The following is a 24,338-nucleotide window of genomic DNA, read 5'->3' as shown; positions in this document are numbered from 1 at the left end:
CTTCACCCACATGGGAAAGGAAACTGTAAACCAAGTCCAAGAAGGGCAGAGAGTCCCATATAGAATAAACCCAAGAAAAAACACATCGAGGCACATATTAATCAAACTACCAAAAATTAAACACAAAGAAAAAATATTAAAGCAGCAAGAGAAGAGCAACAAATAACATATAAGGGAAAACCCATAAGGATAACAGCTGATGTCTCTGCAGAAACTCTGCAGGCCAAAAGGGAGTGGCAGGAGATAATTAAAGTCTTGAAAGAAAAAAACCTACAGCCAAGAATACTCCACCCAGCAAGAATCTCAGTCAGATTTGACGGAGAAATCAAAAGCAACAGATAAGAGAATTCAGCACCACCAAACCAGCCTTACAACAACTGCTAAAGGAACTCCTCTAAGCAGTAACACAAGACAAGAAAAAGACCTACAGAAACACAGCCAAAACAATTAAGAAAATGGTAATAGGAACATACATGTCAATAATTACCTTAAATGTGAATGGATTAAATGCTGCAACCAAAAGACACAGACTGGCTGAATGGATACAAAAACAAGATGCTCATATATGCTGTCTACAAGAAACCCACTTCAAACCTAGGGACACACACAGGCTGAAAGTGAGGGGATGGAAAAAGATAGTCCGTGCAAATGGAAGTCAAAAGAAAGCTGGAGTAGCAATACTCATATCAGACAAATTAGACTTTAAAGTAAAGACTATCACAAGAGACAAGGAAGGACACTACACAATGATCAAGGGATCAATCCAAGAAGAAGATATAACAATTGTAAATATATATGCACCCAACATAGGAGCACCTCAATACATAAGGCAAATACTAACAGCCATAAATGAGGAAATCGACAGTAACACAATAATAGTAGGATATTTTAACACCCCACTCTCACCAATAGACAGATCATCCAAACAGAAAATAAATAAGGAAATACAAGCTCTAAATGAGACATTAGACCATCTCGACTTACTTGATATTTATAGGACATTCCATCCAAAAACTACAGAATACACTTTCTTCTCAAGTGCACACACAACATTCTCCAAGATAGATCACATCTTGGGGCAGAAATCAAGCCTCAGTAAATTCCAGAAAATTGAAATCGTATCAAGCATCTTCTGTGACCATGATACCATGAGACTAGATATCAATTACAGGAAAAAAACTGTAAAAAATACAAACACATGGAGGCTAAACCATACACAATTGCACAACTAAGAAGTCACTGAATAAATCAAAGAGGAAATCAAAAACCTACGTGAAGACAAATGACAATGAAAACATGATGACCCAAAACCTATGGGACATAGCAAAAGCAGTTCTAAGCGGGAAGTTTATAGCAATACAATCCTACCTCAAGAAATAAGAAAAAATTTGAATAAATAAACTGACCTTACACATAAAACAATCAGAGAAAGAAGAACAAAAAACCCCAAAGTGAGCAGAAGGAAAGAAATCATAAAGATCAGATCAGAAATAAATGAAAAAGAAATGAAGGAAACAATAGCAAAGATCAATAAAATTAAAAGCTGGTTCTTTGAGAAGATAAATAAAATTGATAAACCATTAGCCAGATTCATCAGGTAGAAAAGGGAGAAGATGCAAATCAACAGAATTAGAAACGAAAAAGGAGAAGTAACAACAGACACTGAAGAAATACAAAAGCTCATGAGAGACTACTGCAAGCAACTATATGCCAATAAAGTGGATAACCTGGAAGAAATGGATACATTCTTAGAAAAGTACAATCGTCCAAGATTGAACCAGGAAGAAATAGAAAATATGAACAGATCAATCACAAGCACTGAAATTCAGACTGTGATTAAAAATCTTCCAACAAACAAAAGCCCAGGGCAAGATGGCTTCACAGGCAAATTCTATCAAACATTCAGAGAAGAGCTAACACCTATTCTCCTCAAACTCTTCCAAAACATAGCCGAAGGAGGAACATTCCCAAACTCATTCTACGAGGCCACCTTAAAAATTGGCACAGTTTTGTAAATCAATTATATTCCAATAAAGAGCTTAAAAAAAAAAAAAGAATCCATTATTTTTTCAGGTGACTGGGTTAGATAACCTTGCCTGCCAACAAATCCGTCCTGATTTTGTAATTGTTGAATGTGATTTTGCAAGCCACCTCAGCTCATGGAATACAGCTATGAAATACAATAACACTGTATTTGTTAAGGGCTTTAGAGTTTACAAAAGTAATTTCATATATCTTGTTTCTCATAACAATTCACAGCACTTTAGGTAAGTAATATTACTGTCTCCATTTTACAGATAAAGAAACTGAGGTTTAACTAAGTTGAAGGACTTGCCTAAGTTTCCTAGGTAATTGATACAGCTGGTGTACAAATTGTAGCCTGTCAGCTCTTTAGGTTATGGATTATTTACAGCTGCATGTTGCTACATAGCTTACCATTTGTAAATTCCTGTGGTTCAGATCATTAGCTGCTAATTACTAAAAATCAACAAATCACATAGTTTTCTCCAATAGCTGGAAATTGAGACCCTCATCCACTCAGAGAGAAACAGAGAAAAATAAGCTAAGTGAATAGGCAAAATCACTAAACCATTGAAATTTTATAGTTCTAAACTGTTTTGGAACTTAATTCAGAACTTGCCATATTTTTATGCTCTTCTATCACAGAATGCAGAAGTGTTTCTGTAAAGATAAACAAACAAACAAACAAAAACCTTGAAGACACTCATTAGTATGTCATTCTATTAGGAAGATTGAGTTTGCTAAGAAAATATTGTGTGGTTGTTTTTTACCGTTGTTGGGATTTTTTGTGATATGGATGTGGGTAATGCTCCTGATTCGTATGTTTTGTAAGTTTAAAGTTTATTTTTGCAAGAGTTCTTGAAATCTGATGTTTACTTTTCCTAAAGCTGGAAAGAGATACTTTGGAACATGAGTGATTTAAATTGAAAGGCACGTTTTTCCTTATTGGCATTCTGCTTTATTGGAGCCATACTGAAAAGTCATCAAAGAAATAGTGATTAGTTCATGCCAAAGCTGAGGGCTGTGCTGGCTTAATGTCACTTTAAAGAGCTATGACACCTTACACGGGAGAGAATATTTTCTTTCTTTTCTGTGTGTTTTTGTTTTAATTTTCAAATTTAATATAAAACCTATGGTTTTTATACTCCCCCAATCCCATAGTCCATTTTCTACCCGGTCTAGACCACAGGACATATGACTTTTCAATATTATAAATTGTCACAACTCTGTTCCAATTTCTTGCCCTATTATCACCACCATCCCCACTATCACACCATGTTCAGTTCTTTATCTTAACTGCCTATGTAACTAAGAAAAATGATACACTTCCTCAACTTACTTTACTCCATTCCTCCCCACCCCCACTTTAACTCAATGGCATTTTCATCTCTCCATCCTTCTGATAAAATAAATTTTCATATATTGAAGTGTGGGAAAGTCATTCTGGCATATACATGCATTAACTTGAATTTTATGCTAACTAAAACAGCTTGTTTGTGCCCTATCATACATTTGCTTTAATTATTAAAGAAAAAGGTACATTGACCAGAGTAAAGCATGTCCATGTTAAAAATAAAAATTAAATACCTCCTTTCCTGGAACACCAATGCTGGTCCTCCTTTGATGATAAGACTCCTTTCCCAGGAGCCAAGGCCATACTGAATCACTGTGTATGTGCTGATCTGTTTTTTTATGTTTGTTTGTTTGTTTTCTTTTTTCTTTGTTTCTTTGAAACCTTGAAGAAATGTAAGAAATGTATCCCTGTTTAATGTTCTTTGTTCTGATAATATATAAAACTGTGCTGAAAACCGTGCTCCTCTGGAGCAGTTTCTGATTAATGTGGGAAGCTGGCTTCCAGGCTATGGTCCTCATTTAGCTCAAATAAAATCTTATCATTGATTGTTTATTGATTATTTTTGTCAAAACTTCCTAGTTCCACAAAATAGTCAGCCATCTTGCTAAAACTATTTCTCTTCTGTACCATGAGTATTATCCTACCCAGTGTTCTCCAAGAACTTTTCTATCGATTACACAATTTCTTTAACTTCAACCATTTCAATCCATTTATAAATTGTAAGCAAACAATGGCCTATTCCATATTAAATCAATGTATTTTTCTTCAATCATATATATGTAATTTTTAGTTATACACTGAACTTTACAGCCAAGGTATTACGTCTCTATGTACTGTCTTCATTTTCTCATCACCCACTCATACTTCAACCAAGGAACAGCTTCTAACCTTATTTCCCCATCCCACTCCTCTAAAACTGTTCTGCTGAAAGTCCTTAGTGATTTCATATTTTGTCACATTTTTTAATCTTTATTGAGGTATAAAGAACATAAGGAAATTTTTTATTTTATATTTGTAAAATTGAATGGCTGTTTTTCTTTTGAAAAATATTTATTTACATGTCTAACCATAAAATCAAATAACATATGCTAATTCTATAATATTTGATCTGTGTATATTTATGTATATATCTATATTTATTGTTTACATTTTCAATAGTCTTATTTCTCTTTTGTTTTCACTTTCCACATTTTAATTAGATTTGCTAACATCATTCTATTTTATTTTTAAAGTATACACTTTATTTTACTTTAAAAAATTTTTATTTTATATATTTTTATTGAATAATACCTTTATTTAATTCTTTCTTCTTAATTACACTAGAGTTGTTATTTTGTGCCCTAAGTTTCTGAATTGAATGTTCATTTATGTTATAATAAAAAAGATTAAGAATATAGTTTTATATATGAGGAGAGCTGTAAGGAAACCATACTTTGGCAAGCAAAATTCTCATATTTAATATATTCTAAATATGCTGAAATTGTACTTTTATTTTGGGATTAGTAGTTATTTAAAAGAGTATTTCTCTTCTCTTCAACTGATGATTCTGTTTTAATCTATTTGTTTCAAAAGATATTTTCAATTCTTTTTTAATGATATTTTGATCAGAAAACATGAACTAGGTAATGTCTTTCTTTTCTGGAGTCAAGTTTTCTTTTTTCTCTTTGGAAAAGTACATAATAAATTTTATAGTTTGTATATAAAAGTTAATAGGAAGTGTGGCCATGATGGCAGAGTAGGAAGACCCTGAGCTTACCTCCTCCCACAGACACACCAAATTACAACTATTTACAGAGCAATTATATATGAGAATGACATGAAGAATAACAGGAAAGATTTTTCACAGCTGAAGATATAAAGAAGGAACCACAAGATGGGTAGGAAGGGTGGAGACAAGTATAGTCAAGATCCACACTGTCAGGTAGGCAATTCACAAAAGGAAGGATAATCATAATTGCAGAGGCTCTTTCCAAGCAGCAAGGGGTTCAAGCCTGGAAGTCCTTTATTAGGAAGACAAGCCCCCAGGACATCTGGCTTTGGAGGCCAGTGGGGCTTGCAATTTGAGAGTGCTAGAAGGCTATGGAAAACCAAGATTTTGTTCTTGAATGTAAAATCTCACATGCTCCAAATTTAAGTCCAGAGGCACTAATTTGAAAGACATCTGGGTCAGACGCACATGCTTATCTTGGAGAGCCTCCCAGACAGCCTAGAGGAACTAAGACTCCCGCTGGAGATATAAATGCTGGCTGCAGCCATTTTGGGGAGCTCATTCTACCACAAGGACACTGGTGCTAGCAAGTACCATTTTGGAGTCTTCCCACCCTCCAGTTAATGCCAGGAGCTTACACACCACAAGTGTGTGTGTGTGGCACCAGTCCCAGGACAACCTGGGCCACACAGCCAGCATTGGTGGGACCTGGCCCTACCCATCAGCAGGTTGGCACCATAAACTCTGATGACCAGATGGGAGTGTGTTACCAGGCCCCATAGAATGTCTCCTACATAATGCTACTTCTTCAAGATTGGGAGACATAAACAACCTACCTAATACATAGAAATAAACACAGAGAATAAGACAAAATGAGGAATCAGAGGAACATCTTCCAAATGAGGGAATAAGACAAAACCTCTCAGGAAAAAGAATTAAAAGAAGTGGAGATAAGTGATCTACCTGATAAAGACTTTAAGGTAATGACCATAAAGATGCTTGCTTAACATAAAATGCATGAAAACAGTGAGAAGTTTACCAAAGAGTTAGAAAACATAAAGAAGAACCAAACAGAGCTGAAGAATACAATAACTGAAATAAAAAATACAGTAGAGTTGATGATGGGTAATGACTTAGAGGGCTGAGATAGGGAGGGTGGGAAGGAGTCATGGGAGGGAGGGGATATGGAGATATATGTATAAATACAGCTGAGTAACTTTGTTGTACAGCAAAAACTGGCACAACAGTGTAAAGCATTATATTCCAATAAAGAACTTAAAAAAATACACTAGGAAGAATCAACAGTAGATTAGATACAGTAGATAGAGAACACAGTGGATACAGAGAAACAGATCAGTGAATAGTAACATAACATAGTGGATATCCCCCAAACTGAGCCAAAAAAAGAAAAAAGAATGGTAAAAAATGAGCATAGTTCATGAGTCCTCTTAGACAACATCAAGTGTACTAACACTTGCATTATAGGGGTCCCAGAAAGAGAAGAGAAAGGGGCAGAGAACTTATTTTAAAAAATAATATCTGAAAACTTTCCTAACTAGGGGAAGGAAACAGTGTCCCAACCAAGATGAACCCAAAGAAGGTCCCTAAAAAGACTCATTATAATTAAATGACAGAAGTCAAAGATTAAGAGATAATTTTAGAAGCAACAAGAGAAAAGCAACTAGTTTTGTGTAAGGAAATCCCACAAGACAACCAACTAACTTTTTGGCAGAAACTTTGAGGGCCAGAGTGCAATGGCATGATATACTCAAAGTGAAAAAAGGGAAAAACCTGCACTCAAGAATACTCCATCTGGCAAGGCTATCATTCAGATTTGAAGGAGAGATAAAGAGTTTTACAAATAAGCAAAAGTGAAAAGAATCCAGCCCCATCAAAATGCTGGAGGTATCAGCCAGAGGTATTCCTCGTTTCGAAGTATACTGCAAAGCTGCAGTCATCAAAATTTATGGTACTGGCACAAAACACAGAGATCAATGGAACAGAATAGAGAACCCAGAAATAAATCCACACTTAAAAGGTGAGTCAATCTGTGACAAAGAAGGCAAGAATATAATGGGGAAAAAACAGTGTATTCAATAAACCGTATTGGGAAAACTAGACAGCTACATGCAAAAGAATAAAACTAGGCTACTTTCTCACACCATATACAAAAATAAACTCAAAGTGGATTAAAGACTTAAATGCAAGACCTGAAACCATAAAATTGCTAGAAGAAAACAGGCAGCATGCTTTTTTACCTCAGTTTCAGGAATTATTTTGGTTCTCTCTCTTCAGGCAAAGGCAACAAAAGCAAAAATATACAAAAGGTACTATAACAAATTAAAAACCTTTCATACAGCAAAGGAAACGATCAATTAAACAAAAAGACATCTTGAGAATGGTAGAAGATATTTGCAAATGATGTATCTGATAAGGGGTTAATATCTAAAATATTCAAAGAACACATACAACTCAACATCAAAAAAGCAAACAAATCAATTAACAAATGGGCAAAGGACTCACATAGACATTTTTCCAAAGAAGACATACAGATGGCCAATAGGCACTTGAAAAGATGTACAACATCACTAATCATCAGGGAAATGTAAATCAAAACCACGAGACAGCACATCACACCTGTCAGAATAGGTATCACCAAAAAGACAGCAAATAAAAAGTGTTGGTGATATAGAGAAAAGGGAATCTTTGTTCATTGTTGGTGGGATTGTAAATTGGTGCAGCCACTTTGGAAAATAGTATGGAGGTTCCACAAAAAATTAAAAATAGAACTTCCATATGATTCAGCAATTTTACTTCTGGGTATTTATCTGAAGAAAACAAAAACATTAATTCCAAAAGATATGTGCTCCCCTATGTCCACTGCAGCACTTTCACAATAGACAAGATATGGAAGCAACCCAAGTGCCTATCAATAGATGAGTGGATGAAGAAGATGTAGCATATATATGTACGTATATATACACACACACACATATATATATACACACACAATGTGCCGAGACCAGCTCGGCAACTCGAGGTGAGTGACGGGTGCCGCAAGCTTGAAGAAAACACAGACACAGACTGAAGAGAAAGATGGGACCGGGGGGCTCAAGACCTCTAGGATCAAGAGCCTTGCTGACTCATCCCACGTGGCTTTTATTGGTTTCTCGGCTAACACTCCCAGGTTAATCCCATAAACAATCAAAGGCCTCACATGACTGGGGCAATGATCTTTGTTTGCCTCCTGGGTCCCAGTTGAGCAGGTGTGGATTTGAGCTGGGCATGGAGAGCAAAACAGCCCTGGGAGCAGGAGACCTCTCTCAGATGGATTAGGGGTCTGTGCCCCACCTCTGTTGGCTCCTCTGTGACTGTGCCTGTCTTAGGTTGTTCCTCCTCTGAGGAATCTTACCCGTCTTTGGCTAACCAGCCATCCTTCAGGGCCAAACAGGGTGATATGAGGTGTGCAGTGAGAAAGGGGCTGCGCCCCTAGAGACGGCCAACCCTCTGCCTATGCCCCCATAGTCTCCACGCCCTGCACCCTCAGCTCCTCCACTGCTCAAGCAGGACATTCTGAATCCCATCGCTCGACCCACATACTTTAACATTTTCAAGGTTTCAGAAAGGCTCCTGAATGTCTTCCCACAACAATGGAACCTTTTTTAGAACTTTTTTTAAGTTCTTTATTGGAATATAATTGCTTTACACTCTTGTGCCAGTTTTTGAGGTACACCAAACTGAATCAGCTGTATTTATACATATATCTCCATATCCCCTCCTTCCAGCGACTCCCTCCCACCCTCCCTATCCTGGCCCTCTAAGTCATGACCCATCATTGAGTTTATCTCCCTATGTCATGCAGCAACTTCCCACTAGCTAGCTATTTTACGTTTGATAGTGTATATATGTCAATGCTACTCTCTCACTTTGTCCCAGCTTCTCCTTTGCCCCCCCCCAATCCCGTGTCCTCAAGTCCATTCTCTACATCTGCATCTTTATTCTTGTCCTGTCAATGGGTTCATCAGTACCATTTTTTAGTGATTCACAATGGAACATTTTTCAGCCATAAAAGAAAAATGAAAGCTTGCCATTTGCAAAAAAAAAAAAAAAAAATGGATGGCTCTAGAAAGTATTATTATAAGTAAAATAAGTCAGACAAAGACAAATACTGCATGATCTCACCTATCTAAAAAACAAAAGAAAGAAACAAACAAAACAAAATGAAAACAGATTCATAGATACAGAGAACAAATTGGTAGATGCCAGAAGGATGGTGGTCAGAAGTATTCGAAAGATATAGAGGATTAAGAGATATAAACTTCAAGTTATATAATAAGTCACAAAGATGTAATGTACAACATAAGGTCAATACTGTTGTAAGAACGTTGTATGGGGAGAGATGGTTGCTAGACTTGTGGTAATTTTTTAATAATATGTGTAAATGTCAAATTATTATGTGGCACACCTGAAACTAACATATTATAGGCCAACTTTATGTGAATAATAAGAAAAAAGTTAATAGAAAGGTAAGTATTTCTTTCAGAGACAATTAATATCTATATTTTATTTCATTTTCATTAATTATATTATTCAAATCCTTTATAGCCTTTTAAAATTTTTATTCTCCTTACTTGTCATGGAACAGTGGTGGTATGTTAAACATTCCTGTAAAAATTATGTTTCCATCAAAATTTTGAGAAGAGCTCAATACACATATTGATGGTGTACTGTTAGTTGCCAATTATACTTAGATTATTTGAATTGCAGTTGACTTTATCTAATGTCAATTTTACAAACCTTTTGCTTCTTTTAATCATTTTAAGAATTATTTTATTTTTATTTTCTCTGAATCACGTTTATTGATGTCCATTGCCCTAAGCCTCTGGTGGTGGCCTTTTATTTTTTTTTATTTTTAATTTTTTTTAATTTTTAAAATTTTTATTGGAGAATAGTTGATTTACAATGTTGTGTTTGTTTCAGGTGTACAGCAAAGTGAATCATATATATATATATATATAATATATATATCTCGCTCCATTCTTTTTCAGATTCTTTTCCTATATAGGTTATTATAGAGTGTTGGGTATAGTTTCCTGTGCAAAATTGTAGGTACTTGTTAGTCATCTATTATATTTTATATATAGAAATGTATGTTAATCCCAATCTCCTAATTTATCACTTCCCCCAATGTTTCCCCTTTGGTAACCATAAATTTGATTTCAAGATCTGTGAAGCTGTTTCTGTTTTGTAAAAAAGTTAGAAACAGATTCTTTTAGATCTTACCACTGTCATGTCACCACCTCTTCCTCCTCCTCCTTTTTTTTTTTTAATAGAACAATCATTATATTTCTTTGTGTTGGGCTGCTTATGTTTGTCTGTATTACAAAGAAATAAATTGCTTTCCTCTCACACCTCTGGGAAGATCATGTACCTACATTTATTGCTTTACCTTGTTCACTCATTTCTTTCTTTTTTAAAAAATTTTAAGCTCTTTATTGGAATATAATTGCTTTACACTGTTGTGCAAGTTTTTGAGGTACACCAAACTGAATCAGCTGTATTTATACATATATCTCCATATCCCCTCCCTCCAGCGACTCCCTCCAACTTTCCCTATCCCAGCCCTCTAAATTATCACCCATCATTGAGTTGATCTCCCTGTTTTATGCAGCAGCTTCCCACTAGCTATCTATTTTACATTTGGTAGTGTATATATGTCAATGCTACTCTCTCACTTTGTCCCAGCTTCCCCTTCGCCTCCTTCTGCCTCATGTCCTCAAGTCCGTTCTCTACATCTGCATCTTTATTCTTGCCCTGTCACTGGGTTCATCACTACCAGTTTTTTAGATTCCATATATATATAAGTTAGCATATAGTATTTGTTTTTCTCTTTCTGGCTTACTTTGCTCTGTATGACAGTCGCTAGGCCCATCCACCTCACTACAAATAATTCAGTTTCATTCCTTTCTATGGCTGAGTAATAATCCATTGTATATGTGTGCCACATCTTTATCCATTCATCTGTTGATGGGCATCTAGATTGCTTCCACGTCCTGGCTATTGTAAATAGTGCTGCCATGAATATTATGGTACATGTTTCTTTTTGGATTATGGTATATGCCCAGTAGGTTGCAGCCTTTTAAAATTCAGTGATATCTTTGACAAATTTCTGTGTTGTTCAGACTAACCATTGGACATGTTATTGATGTTTTTATTATCCATCTGGACTATAAATTACCTGGGCAATGGATATTTCCACCTTAATTCATTACATAGATAAATTGAATTGTTCCCCAACATAAATGTAGATAATTTTATAATAAAAATACAGTTTTGGATTTGCTTGAACAAACAAAGGGCCTGAGACATTGGACCCACCTTCCTTTTGGCAGTAATAAGCAGAAACTGATTCACAGGGATCTCCCTTAAGAAGGGACATGTGTGTTCCATCTGGCTTCATGCATCTGTCACCTACATGGACTCTATCATCATTTTGTCTTCAACTTTTGTTTACATGCTTGGTTTAAACACTACTACGCATAATCAAAATCTCTTAGTAGCGATTGGTCTTTCTGTCTGTCCTTGTCTGTAAATACACATTTGTTGTCGCTTTCTCATCTTGTACTGTAAAGAAGTCCAGAAACCAAAGAAGAACAACCTCCCCGCTGGATCAGAGGACAAAGCCCTGTTTACTGGCTCAGCTGTTCTGGTTTCACAAATACCTGAAATGTGGGATTGACATTTATATGCAAAGCACTGACTTTCCTGTCTCTAACATTTTGGATATCCTAGGCTTTTAACTCTATTTGCCTTAATGAACTTGTATTATTGTTTTTTTTCTAATTCACATTGACAACCTGGGTTTTGGTCTCTATTCATAAACCTATCTCTTACCCCTCCACCTATCAACAAAAACTTTATAAACTTTAAACTTGACTTCTGACTAACCTGGACTCACTGCTTTCTGCAAGAGTGATTTTGCTGTAATTCGCTGTTAAAACTTGACTCTATTCCTGTTCTGCTTCTGAATTGGTGAGACACCAACTGGCAAAGGGGGAATATTTCATCTTTGTGCATTAGAAAGCATTACTGTCATTCAATAAATGTGTTCTACTTCCTATTGAAGTTCTCAAATAGAAAGCAAACCACCCAAAAGAAAACCTATAACAAAACAATTACCTGGAAAGTGAGTACATTCTTTCTCATGAATTTAGAGGGATTTCTCAAAAAAAGAATCATTGCAAAGGAAAGATGCCTGAAATTTTCAGACCCAAGGTGCTTAAATGATATAATGGGAATTCAAGCAGAGCTGCTAGATACAGTGTTATTCCTTGCAGCTCTATCATAGAGGTTCATGTTTTTTTGGCTTATTTTTATCAGCCTGTCATGTTTGAATTTATTTTACCAAACACTCATTTTCTTTTTCACTATAGTGTTCTAGATATCCAACTACATTTCCATATCTTAACCTCTTTTTTTTTTTCTAGCCATCCTTCAACTATTTCTTTATCTTTCCAAAATGACATACACTTTTATTTCTCTCCTAATATTTCTATTGGACTTAGGCCAGTCATATTATTTCTAAAGACTTGAGGTGCCATTAGAAATAGCACCAGTTGCATCTCCTTATCATCACTGCCTTCTTCTTACTCAAGCTCTTTTCATTTGACATTGCAAATTAAAATGAAGTAAAATGCACACTTATAATGACAGCAATTTATAGAGGTTTCTGAGGGATTAACAAAGGGATGGATGCACTTGAAAATAAATGTGTAGACAATTAATTATCAATAACTTATTTATGCCTAGGCAGGTTATAAATATACATGGCACACGCATTGTGTATAAATTGGTATTTTTGTATCTGCCATTAATTAAATGATTTAGAATTTTTTCAGTAGTGCACTGTGCATTTTGAATGTTTCATTTTATCCTTGTCTTGGTGTTGTTTTACCCTGTCTCTCCATGTCTCTTACAAGCTGTTTCTACAGGTACCACCTGTGAACAACCCAGAGACTGGCACTTCTTATCAGAAGATCAGTCATTACTAAACAGTGTTAAGCTGAAATAGTAATGGGATATTAAAAGCTATTGGTACTTTAGCCAGAGAACTAAAAGATCACAGAAAAAGGCAGAACATTGTTGAGAAATGTGGGAGCCTTTAAGACCAAATACTTTCTGATATAGACTATAGATTTCCATGCTTCTTTGACTGTTAAGCTTATGGCATGTTAGTTCTTTGCTAGGACACTATATCATGAGAAAATGAAGTAGGAAAGGAAGAGATTAGGAATTACTACCAGCATGAATGAACACTTTCATCCCAGCGGCAATTCCTAACCTGGAGATTCTTTTTAAAAGACTGTTGCTGTTGTTTTTGCATTCTGACACTTCAAACTGAATTTCTAGTCTGCAATATTTCCACTGTAAAATACAACATAATGCACAGCTTAACATTCTAACACAGAGCTTAAAAGCATCAGCACTAAAATCAGACTTTATCAGTTTAGCCCTGGATTTACAACTAATCAGATGACATTGGACATGGAGTTTGGTCCCTTAAGTCCTCCATTTCTTCTCCTGTGAAATAAGTATAATTATGCTGTCTACCCCATGGAATCATATGTCTATAAAGCACTTAGAATAGAGCCTAAGATAGTGTATATTCTCAAGATTTAATTATGATATCTATTGTCTCAAAACTACCTCCAAAAGTTTAGTTTAATCTCTTGTCATCGCACATATACACACACACACACACACACACACGCACACACACAATTATCTTAACTGATCTCTTCACAAAGTCTTTCATCGTCCTGCTTACAAATATTCAACAAATAAAATATCCAAGTCAGTTCTTATTAAAAACAAAGAAACTCAAAATTATCAAGTTCCAGATGATTCAGTGGGCAATACAGCTCCACTGGTTTTCAAAGCAAGCACATGGAATATCATTCTGCCAAAAGTTGTGCTGTTGTAAATTTGAACATAAGTTATATTCCTTCCAGGCAATACCTCAGAGAAGTTTCTCTTGTCATAATTGCAGTGTCACTTTATCAGGAATGCATTCCTTATAACATCTTATAGAATTTACCAGGAGGAAACGTTATGAAGCATCTGTATTATTACTCTTCTATCCCAAATTCATTGATCGTTGTAGACGTGGTGCTGTTGTAAAGTGGTTGATTGAGTTGAAAAACATTGGGCTAGGAATGAGGCCATAGACATAGAAAACAGTGAAAACATTATGAGGCTCTTTGACATATTGGATATCCCTGTATTTAAGGTTGACTCTCCTTGCTCAAAAGTAGGGGAAAGGGAGAAAAATTGCAGTAATCTGGAAGCCTGTATCAACTCTTTAAAAAAGTCATAATACTTGAAAGGAATACATGGTCATTCTCATTGTTTTTATCTTATTTATTACACTTTCAGTAAAAAAAGCTGTATATTCTAAAATGCTCAGGGAGAGCAAAGAGAAATGCCATAAAATGATAACTAGCTGGAACCAATTTAAGTAGCTGGCCAGCTCTGATATCTGTCAGCAAATAATACTAATACCATGCTATTCACTCAGAGTCTATTTGTAAGATTAATGGTACAAGATAGGATATTTCATATCCTTACTGTTTACCAGCATGAAATAGAATGGAAATGGCTTTGAAAATATGGAAATTCCATTGTGTATTTTACTGAGAATATATATTTTTCAAGGTATTTTTACAACATCAGTGCAGACCTGACACATTTTACTATTTTAAAAAGATTTCAACACAGCAAAATGTATAACTCGTCCCAAGGATAAATTAGAGGGTTTAGGAAGGGAGGGGATTCAAAGTACTTCACTATAGGCTCCTTCGATCAAGAGGAAAATTGGAAATGTTCTTTGTCTAAAATGTAGACCATGGATCTCACAGCAATTTTTTTTAAATTAAAACACACCTTCATTTAGCATAGGCAAGTTAAAGGAATGGAATATTGAAAAATAATATGTTTTTAATGGCTAAAATCTAAATAAAACAGATTTAAAATAATTCTCAGGACTCCTATTAAAAATACACTTTGTTATCGTATTTTGATGCCTGAAAGTAAAATTAGACAGATGTTTTTCACTCAGTATCCTTATTTTCCATTTCTTAAAAAAAAAATAAACAGATTTTCTGAATTATTAGAAAAGTTAGAGCTAGGCCCACTTTAGATCAATATACCAGCAAAGAGATTTTTCAAAAATTAATATTTAATGGTTTCATTAATACAAATGACATTTCCAAATAGGCCCTTTAATTACATTGTTTTAATAAATAATAAAAACAATCCTGAATTAATACTAAAGTTTGACAAATACATTTTATGAGAAAGTTATTACAAATACAGGACTAGGAAATACAAGGGCAAGGGACATGCTACTAAAACGGCACCCTAACAAACTTTCAATTACCTTCAGAGAGATCTTGAACTAAAGTTGACACACTGGGAAGCAGTTTTGTAATACAGAAAAGTGTCTTAATGAAGATCTTGCAAGAATACAAAGACATTCTGGGTGAAAGGTTGAAAAATGTGCATTTATTACCTTTTTTTATTAGGTTGGTGCACACATAATAGGACTATACCCTGAGACTTCGTTTCACGGACCTTTCTACATGACCTCCTCAATTCCTCTGAAACTATCATCAGAATCTTCTCTTCTGAACTTTTTTAAGTTTATTTCACCCCATCCTCACTACCAACCATGTTATATAGGTCTTTACCACATCACTATGGCAGGTATAGCACACGTATTAGGCAGGAATTGGACTCTGAGAAAACCTACCTATTTGGTAGTTAAAGTTTATGAGAAATTATTTCTCCACCAGCAGCTTTTCATGGAGAAGCAGGGGGCAAGGAGAAGAAAAGCACAATCCAGGCCAATATTTTTTTAAGCATTTTATTGAGATATAATTGGCATATAATAAACTGCATATAAAGTGTACAGTTTGATATTTTTTCTTATTAGTCATCTATTTTATACATATTAGCATATATATATATATATCAATCCCAATCTCTTAATTCACCCCACTACCACCCCCCCGCCTTACCCCTTTGTGTTCATGTTTGTCTTCTACAGCTGTGTCTCCACTTCTGCCTTGCAAACTAGTTCCTCTATACCATTTTTCTAGATTCCACATATATGTATTAATATATGATATTATTTTTCTGTTTCTGACTTTCTTCACTCCATATGACAGTCTCTAGGTCCATCCACATCTCTGCAAATGACCCAATTTTGTTCTTTTTTAAGGCTGAGTAATATTCCATTGTATATATGCACCACATCTTCTTTATCCATTCATCTGTCAATGGCATTTAGGTTGCTTCCATGACCTGGCTATTGTAAATAGTGCTGCAATGAACATTGGGGTGCATGTCTCTTTTTGAACAGGCCAATATTGACAAGTTTAAATTGTACAGGGTGTGTGTGTGTGTGCGCACGCACTTCTGTGTATATGTGCATATGTGTTGCAGAAAATGAGAGTTCAAATATGTTTGTAGACAATGAGGAATTTTGAAAGTTTTTTTGTACTTTGTGTATTCTATAGATATTTATTGGATGTTTATAATGTACTAGGCTATAAGGAAATATAATGTGTACAGAAGACAGTAGGAAGAGAAGGCATTTACACAGTTTAGAAGTATTATAGTTGGGGTAAGTACAAACGACTATTGGGACACATCGAAGGTCACCTAGCACAATCTTTGAGGTGGACACTTCTTCCTGGAGGAGGTGATGGCTTATTTGAGACTCAAGAGATGATAAAAAAAAAAAAAAAGTGAACCAATGGAAGGAGAGAAGTGAGTGCAGTCTGTAGCACTGGAAGGTTTTTCCAAGCAGAAGGAGCAAAATATGCTGATGCCTACAGGGCTGAGGATGTATGGCACATTTGGAAAGTTAAATTTAGTTCATTTGGGTTTGAGAGTTGGGGATCAGAGGGCTGAGGATATGAAATTCTTCTTGTCTCCATCAGAATTAGTTTGGGCTTTTGTGTAAGGCACCAGGTGGAGACCAAAATCAAGTGAAAGCAGAGATTGAAGAACCAAAAAGAATACTGAGGACGAATGACTCCCTATTGCCTCCAAACTGCTCCTAAATATCTCAGTTTTCTGCTAAGGATTGTAACATTAAATTTGCTTCTTCGGTTTTACAAACAATAAAAACCAACTCTAGCTAAATTAAACAGATAATTTATTGGAAGAATGTTGGTGGTCTATAAAAGAAAAAATAGAAATTTAACCTTGGAAGTAAGCAGGTAAGAAGTCCATTTTATGTTCAATCAAGGCTCTCTTTTAATTCACCAAAAGTATACTGATCACCAGCTATGCATCAGTCACTGTACAAGGCTGGGAACTGAGGAAAGCGAATTGAATAAAATAGTTACGTGTCTGCCTTTATTGCTCTCAGAGTCTAACAGGGTTAGAAGTAGAGGGACTCTATATGGAATAGTCCCAAAAGGCACTTATGTAATTATGAAATGTGATAAGTGCTATGTAGGGTGCTATGAGAGAGAAATAGAATTTCATATCAGCATGACAACTGAGGGGGTGACATTTAAACTTAGATGTGAAGTGTATGTAGTTATCCAGGTGAGAAGCATGTTTGATCTCCTTGAAATGTGAAAAAAGTCAGTGTACTTGGAGCATAGTAAGTAAGGAGGAGAGTGGGATAAAATAAAACTGGAGTGAGACTGAAGCAAGGTCATGCAGAGTTTAGTAAATCATGCAAAGATGTGGTATATTCTAAGTGCACTGAGAAGCTTTTGAGGGGTTTCCAGTTGAAAAATATGATCAGGTTTGCATTTTTGAAGACTCACCTGGATGCTACATTGTAAGCAGAGCGTAGGAGGCAGGAACAGAAGTGAAAAGGTCAGGGCAGAGGTTTTATGGAAATCTGGATGCATTAAACAATCGTGCTACTGTTTGCCCACTATGCTTCTGCATTTCTATTCTTCCAGTTTCTTTGGGAAATTTTGTATCCCCGTCTACACACCCTGGAGGAGATTCTTAGTCTCGGTGCCCAAAGGTGTTTACTCAGAGTATCCCCATCTCTCTAGTCAGAGTGCTTGGCTCACAAAGAGGCAGTGACTAAATCAGCATATTCTGTGAAATTCAAGGATATATGCTAGAAAAGAGAAGTTCTTTTTCATTGCAGTGGTTAAGTTGGTGATATGTAGGAAGGGTGCCTGCTGGCAGCCATTTAAAAGCAAATATAGTGAACAAGACCAGCAGGACACTTGCCTCAGGCACAGATTTAAGGCAGGATCAGTGTTACTGACTTTCCTTTTGTCTCAGCCTCCAATAGGGCTCATATGGCATGGATATTGATCTTTTATTTAAAATTTTGACCTTTAGTTCATTTTTTTTTTGCATTCATTTTGTCTTTTACCTCAAAATGTGACATTAAAATATTGTTGCTCTTGATCACTGAGTTGTTTGGTACTCCCTGAAATCTTGCACCCAAGATGCTCACTCACCTTGCCCTGGTCAGCACTAATCATTTTGGATCTGTTCAGCATTTGAATCCTATTCTTATGTTCAGAAAACACTGTACCTCACATGTCTTGGTGGGAAGCAGGGCCCACCTTTCATTACCGATCAGAAAATGCCAACTACGTCTAGGGAGGATACAGTATGTTGGTTCACTCCACATCCATGCTGATGGCCTTATGTATTGTCTTCCTTTATTTTAGAACCTAAGAAACTAAAAAACAAATTCCCCCATATTTCCTTGTGACTACTGAGCAGGCACATAACTTAGGTTCTATCAGTCTTACAGCTTCACAGAAGACCTGGATGCACATGAAGTGAAGGCCAGGTGTGCAGGGATCAGATACTTTTATAAGCTTGGTGGCAGAGGCATATATATATGTAGACTTTGGTAGCATTCTATAACAGTGTTTCAGTAGAAATATCTCATTAGAAATAATGCATTGATTTTATTCTCTGACCATATAGGACTCACACCTGGTTCTTCTGGACTTCTTAAGAATTCCAAGAGTAACATAATATTTAAGTCCTCTTTGTTTAAACAAGCTAAAAGGACTCTTGTGTGTAACAAAGAGCTCAGTCCATATGCCAGCTTTTCCAACCTCCTCTGCAGCAAAGGCAGAGACACACAAATTAGAGTCAACAAATAGATGCATCTATTTTGTACCTTGAATCAGGAGCTAGTGACACAAAGAGAAAAAGGGGCAGTGAAGTATGGGAGGAAATGGCAGCCGAAACAAACTATTTTTCTGAAACTGGCCATAGCAAGTACCAGAAGCAGCACCTGGATCCCTTTCTTTCAGGCTGGTGAGACCCTGACCTGAGCAGATGACTTTGCTAACCTGTCTCTAGACTCCTGACTCACGGATCCTATGAGATAATAATTTTGTGCTGTTTTAAGCCCTTACATTTGTGAGAATTTGTTACACAGCAAAGGAAATTAAAACAGTGTGCCAGTGTTTAATTGACCTTTTTTTTTTTCTTTCTTAGCAGTACACAGAACAATGGAGTGTCTCAGAATTGATAGCATCGGGGAGTCAAGAAAATGTTTACCAAGATTCAAAACTTCCCAGTCTAGTTCAGAAGTTCAGCTTTTCAAATTCAGGATTAAATAAATTAAGCCAATGGGTTCAACCAGCTGTAGTGGCATGGAAGGAAAAATCAAAAGAGTTGTAAGAATTTGAAAGATATTATTTATGATAATAGGCCACATTACTAAAAGCTAGGATAAAAAATACTGGGAAAAGAGGGATCATAGATAGCAAGAAGTGGTGCTGCCACTTAAGGTCTGTCGAAAAATCTTATAAGATTTTTAGAAAAATTACTTATATTTTTAATCTTTTTTTTCAGTTATAAAATGGAGCTAATTATATTACTTCACAGGGCTATAGTGATGCCTGTATAAAATAACACATGTATACCATGTATTCTAATGTCCAGCATATGGCAAGTAACTATATTTTGCCATCAAATCCTATTTAAGATAACATTTCTCTAATTTCTTTATCTAGATGTGATTTCAATAAGAATAAATTTTCTTCAGTTCCTATTCCTACTAACTGCTCTGCCATGTCTTGAACTTTTTCTAGGCTCATGCCCTCAAAACAAAAATTATTTTTTATTTAACTTCTGTGGACCAGAATAAGAAGTTTTAAACAAATTCATAACATTATGCAGGACTAAAGAAAATTTACAAATCACACCAAGAAAAAAAAAGTCTAGCTTATGCTAGCATGTTTGTAACCATTTATGAAATTTAAAATATTTTAAAATAATTTTAAGTTGTTGAAATATATCATCTGGGCAATTGAGCAAAGCTTTATGAAGGTAAGTCTTTACATTCTCCACACACTCAAGCTATGTCTGTACTGACATTTCAAAACCAGAGGCTTGAGAGGTTTTTTTCCTAAGTCATGGAGGTCATTCCTTCTCAGTATTTCATTCATCTTGTATTTCAATCACACAACCTGTAAACACTGCAGTCAAATCTCAGTAAAATCTTGGCTTTGGTATGTTTTGTATTGATGGGGTTAACCAACTGTAACAGCTATTTGAAGATACTTCTTTGAATACAGCTGGCTGAAAACAGAATTATGCTAGTTAAAGATCAATCTAAAATAAAGATATATTAAAGCTAATGTTATATATATATTATAGCTAATGTTATATAATGTTTAATGTTAATTTAAACAATTTTACACAGGATTTTCATTCGCCAAATACACACACACATAACTGTTTGTGTATCTCTTTGCAGATTATAAGAGGTCCCACATACCGCATTTACTCTCATGGTTTACCATAAATTCAGTGGAATTCTGACTGCTACCAGTGCTGGTTTTAAAAATTTCTGAATGCAGCTCATTTGATTTATAGTAATCTAATTTCGCTTTATATTGAAGAAGAGCCACTTTCAATTACCTCTAAATAAACATTTGTAAGTATAACTGGAAGGAGAACCCTATAAGAAGGCTGATATTAAAAGTATTTAACCATCTACATGACCTACATACTCAACACTTAGAATGGGCCAGAATGGGCTCTAGCAAACAATAATGCATGCTGTACCTCAGCTCTGATCTATAATTTTGAATTTTTAACATTTTATGAATATTCTACTAATGATACAGTAGTAACTAATACTTTTGTAAGATACAACTTTAAAATACTGCTTTTACATACATGTGATTTTATAACAACATCATCATCAACCCGTGTACAGACAAGAGAACTGAGGATCGGTACATAAGCAACACACATATAAGCAAATTACGCAACCAGTTGATAGAAGGCTTTGAATTCAAACTTGAGACTTCTGATTTTAAGTTTAGGCTCATTTCTCTTGTAACATATTTGCCATCTACAATTGAGGCAATATATATAAATAAATTTTCTTATTTTTAGGCTTAAATACCAAGAAAAAAACTAATTTTAGTAACATAAAAACTAAGTTACTCTAATTCTTTTAAATATTTGAGATGTATCTGTGAAAAGCTTTTCAAATTTGACTTTTAATTGTATTGCTTTGTTTTTGAAGAAGTAAGACCTTTAGTGTGAGAAGTGAACATCTGTATGAATAAAATAAAAACCACTCATGCTATTATTTGTGCCAGCTAGGGTGTCCAATGCTTATTCTGATTCCAGGCAAAAAACTCTAGTGAATCCACCTGTACCAAAAGAAGAAGATTCCTCCATGGGAAAATGGACATGCTTGGAGAATTTTGTGCAATATTTGGCTCTGCAGACAAGGGGAACAGGGTGGAGATGCTCAACACTCTGATGAGGAGGGTCTGTCATAAGCATCAAGCGATGACTTTACAATCAAACGTGGAGCCACAGTGGATCCATGCTTGCTTGAAATATAAGGCCTACATTTAGAACACGTTGGTTTCAGAGAAATAGGTCTTTTCATATGCACCCATGGTACAGTCCACTTATCAGAACTTTCTGCCCTCTGGTGAGAAAAACATCTCCATCTCAATGAAACATCCCTATATGCTGACCTTACTCAACCTGTAAAATATAAGCCTTTGAAAATTTTAGATTCTTACCTAAAGACCAATGACTGAACTAATTACCACTATATATTATTGATTTTGAAAACTGTTATGAAATACCTTTCTCCTCAAAAGGTCCTCTCACTTAGACTTGTAATACCTCAATGCTCTACTGAAGGTATCCCTCAAAAAGTTATCACAATCAGCCTAGACTCAAGTGAGAATTCATTTGTTCAGGAGAGCTTTACTAGGCACTGTCTGTGTGCAAAAAAACTGGGCTAGTTACTGGGACACAAGAACATATATGTGTTGCTTCAATAACCAACTGCATCAGAGTCTATTAGGAAAACCAACACAAAAATACAATACAGTGTGATCTGTGTTTTTGTTTGTTTGTTTTGTTTTTGTCTGTTTTGTTTGGTTTTGTTTTTTGACAGAAAATTCTTTTATTTGTAATTTAAGTGCAACTCGGAGATCCAGAGATAGGATGTGATTCTTTAATCTGATGCCCTCGCTAGGAGTAACACCACAAATGCTTCATTGTTCAGTGGCTGTTGGCAAGGAGTTTTTCAAAGAAAAATATGAGTCTCTATAAAAGATGTGCGGGAAGTTGACCGGCGAGAGGACAATTGGAACAGAAACAGTGCCTGGCGCCGAGCTTCCCTAACCAAGTTCAACGTTAACACGTACATTTCCCTGTGGTAGAAATAATAGAATGAATGTTAAAGAGTTAGGACTTTATCTGCCTTTCACTCCCTTTCAAAATCAACAAGATTTTCATATTCTTTTCCATAAGATGTCTAACTTTTTTTTTAAGGAGCAGGACGACGACGGCAGACACGTGCCTATGTTATCTGTCTTCCCCTTGACTATCTTAATGCATCCTACCCACTGAACTTGGCCAGAGAGACTACCTGCCTGCCCTGAAAGGAAACACTGTGTACATAATTGATGGCACTGCTTTTCACATGTTTTCCTTAGGAGTTCCAGGGCCAAGGCAACCAGGAAATCTAGTCATCCACTGTGATGTTTCAGAAAAGGGACGCCATGGACTCCCTGTTGTGGATTCTCAAAATCACTTCAGAGAGAATCAGACTGATGTCCAAAGTCTTTATCTTGGGACACTGCAGCTTCTGTACTTCGTCAGGGTCAGTATTCGCCACCACCACCTCGCCGATGGAGGACTCCTCAGTCAGACGGTGGGCCTCCCCAGACAGGATGCTATGCGTGGTCATGACGTAGAGCTTGTAAGCACCTCTCTCTTTCAGGATCTCTGCAGCAGGAACAAAACTTTCCACATCATCAGTGATGTCATCCACTGTGTTCGCAATGTGTCCTCCAACATCTCCAACTACCGTTAACAGCGGCTTCTCCTTGGCCATCATCAATGGCAATTCCAGCCCAGGGTGGACAGTTGCATTCTTCACCATCGGGGAAGAATGACGGCCATCATCCATGTCCAGCTCTGCACACTGAGCCTCCCGGTGGATCATGGCTAAGTAGAGAATGAAGCCGATGATATACCTGGCACAGGCGGTCTCCAGTGCACAAGCCATGATCAGTAACTCCATCACGGCTGTATTCACGTCTCTGGGTATCGTCTGTATAATGAAAATATCTTGGCCACGAACAGATTCTTTTATTTCAACTCGTTTCTCCATTGGTCTCTTGATAAACCACAACCTTCCCCAATTCAGCACCAAGACGCTCAGTGATGAGCTTGGCCAGATCGGTACAGGCGGCCGTGGAGTAGGCCGAGAAGACTCGGTAGCGGGTTCGGAAGGTTAGCAGGTTCATGGCCCGGCGGGCGGTGGGGCAGGTTCGTGGGGCTTGTAAAGCAGAGGACGCAGAGAGCCGGGGCGGCGGCGGCACCACCGGCGGCAGCAGCAGCACCACCAGCAGCAGCACCAGCAGCTTCTTGGGCATCAGCTGGCCACTGCGGGGCTGCACCGGGAAGCGGTTTTGAGGGAGGCGGCCTCAAGGCCCAGCTGAGGAAGGTGCCGAGAAACCCGGCACAGGAGGGAAGAAGCCCGAGACCCCCACCCTCCTCGTACCAAAGGCCACTAAGGGTTCTAGTGCAACCAGAGCTCGCTGAGACCTGCACCACAGCCACCTCAAAGCCAGTGACGAGGGCACCGCCCCCTCCGGGAATCCGAAAGGCGCCCGCACAGCCACCATCTCAGATGAGGGCAGGGCGGTGGGCAATTGTCTACAAGCTTTATTTTTTCTAGGGAAG

At 36.6% G+C, this 24,338-nt stretch overlaps 1 pseudogene; it reads right to left on the bottom strand.

Annotated features, from left to right (window-relative positions):
* Positions 1–23,112: 23,112 nt before the first annotated feature.
* Positions 23,113–24,028, bottom strand: LOC130839563 (phosphoribosyl pyrophosphate synthase-associated protein 1-like; annotated as a pseudogene).
* Between the last annotated feature and the right edge of the window lie 310 nt (positions 24,029–24,338).

The sequence above is a fragment of the Hippopotamus amphibius genome, chromosome 17 (assembly GCF_030028045.1).
Source record: "Hippopotamus amphibius kiboko isolate mHipAmp2 chromosome 17, mHipAmp2.hap2, whole genome shotgun sequence".
Lineage (NCBI taxonomy): Eukaryota > Metazoa > Chordata > Mammalia > Artiodactyla > Hippopotamidae > Hippopotamus > Hippopotamus amphibius.
This window is presented reverse-complemented; position numbering and strand designations above follow the sequence as displayed.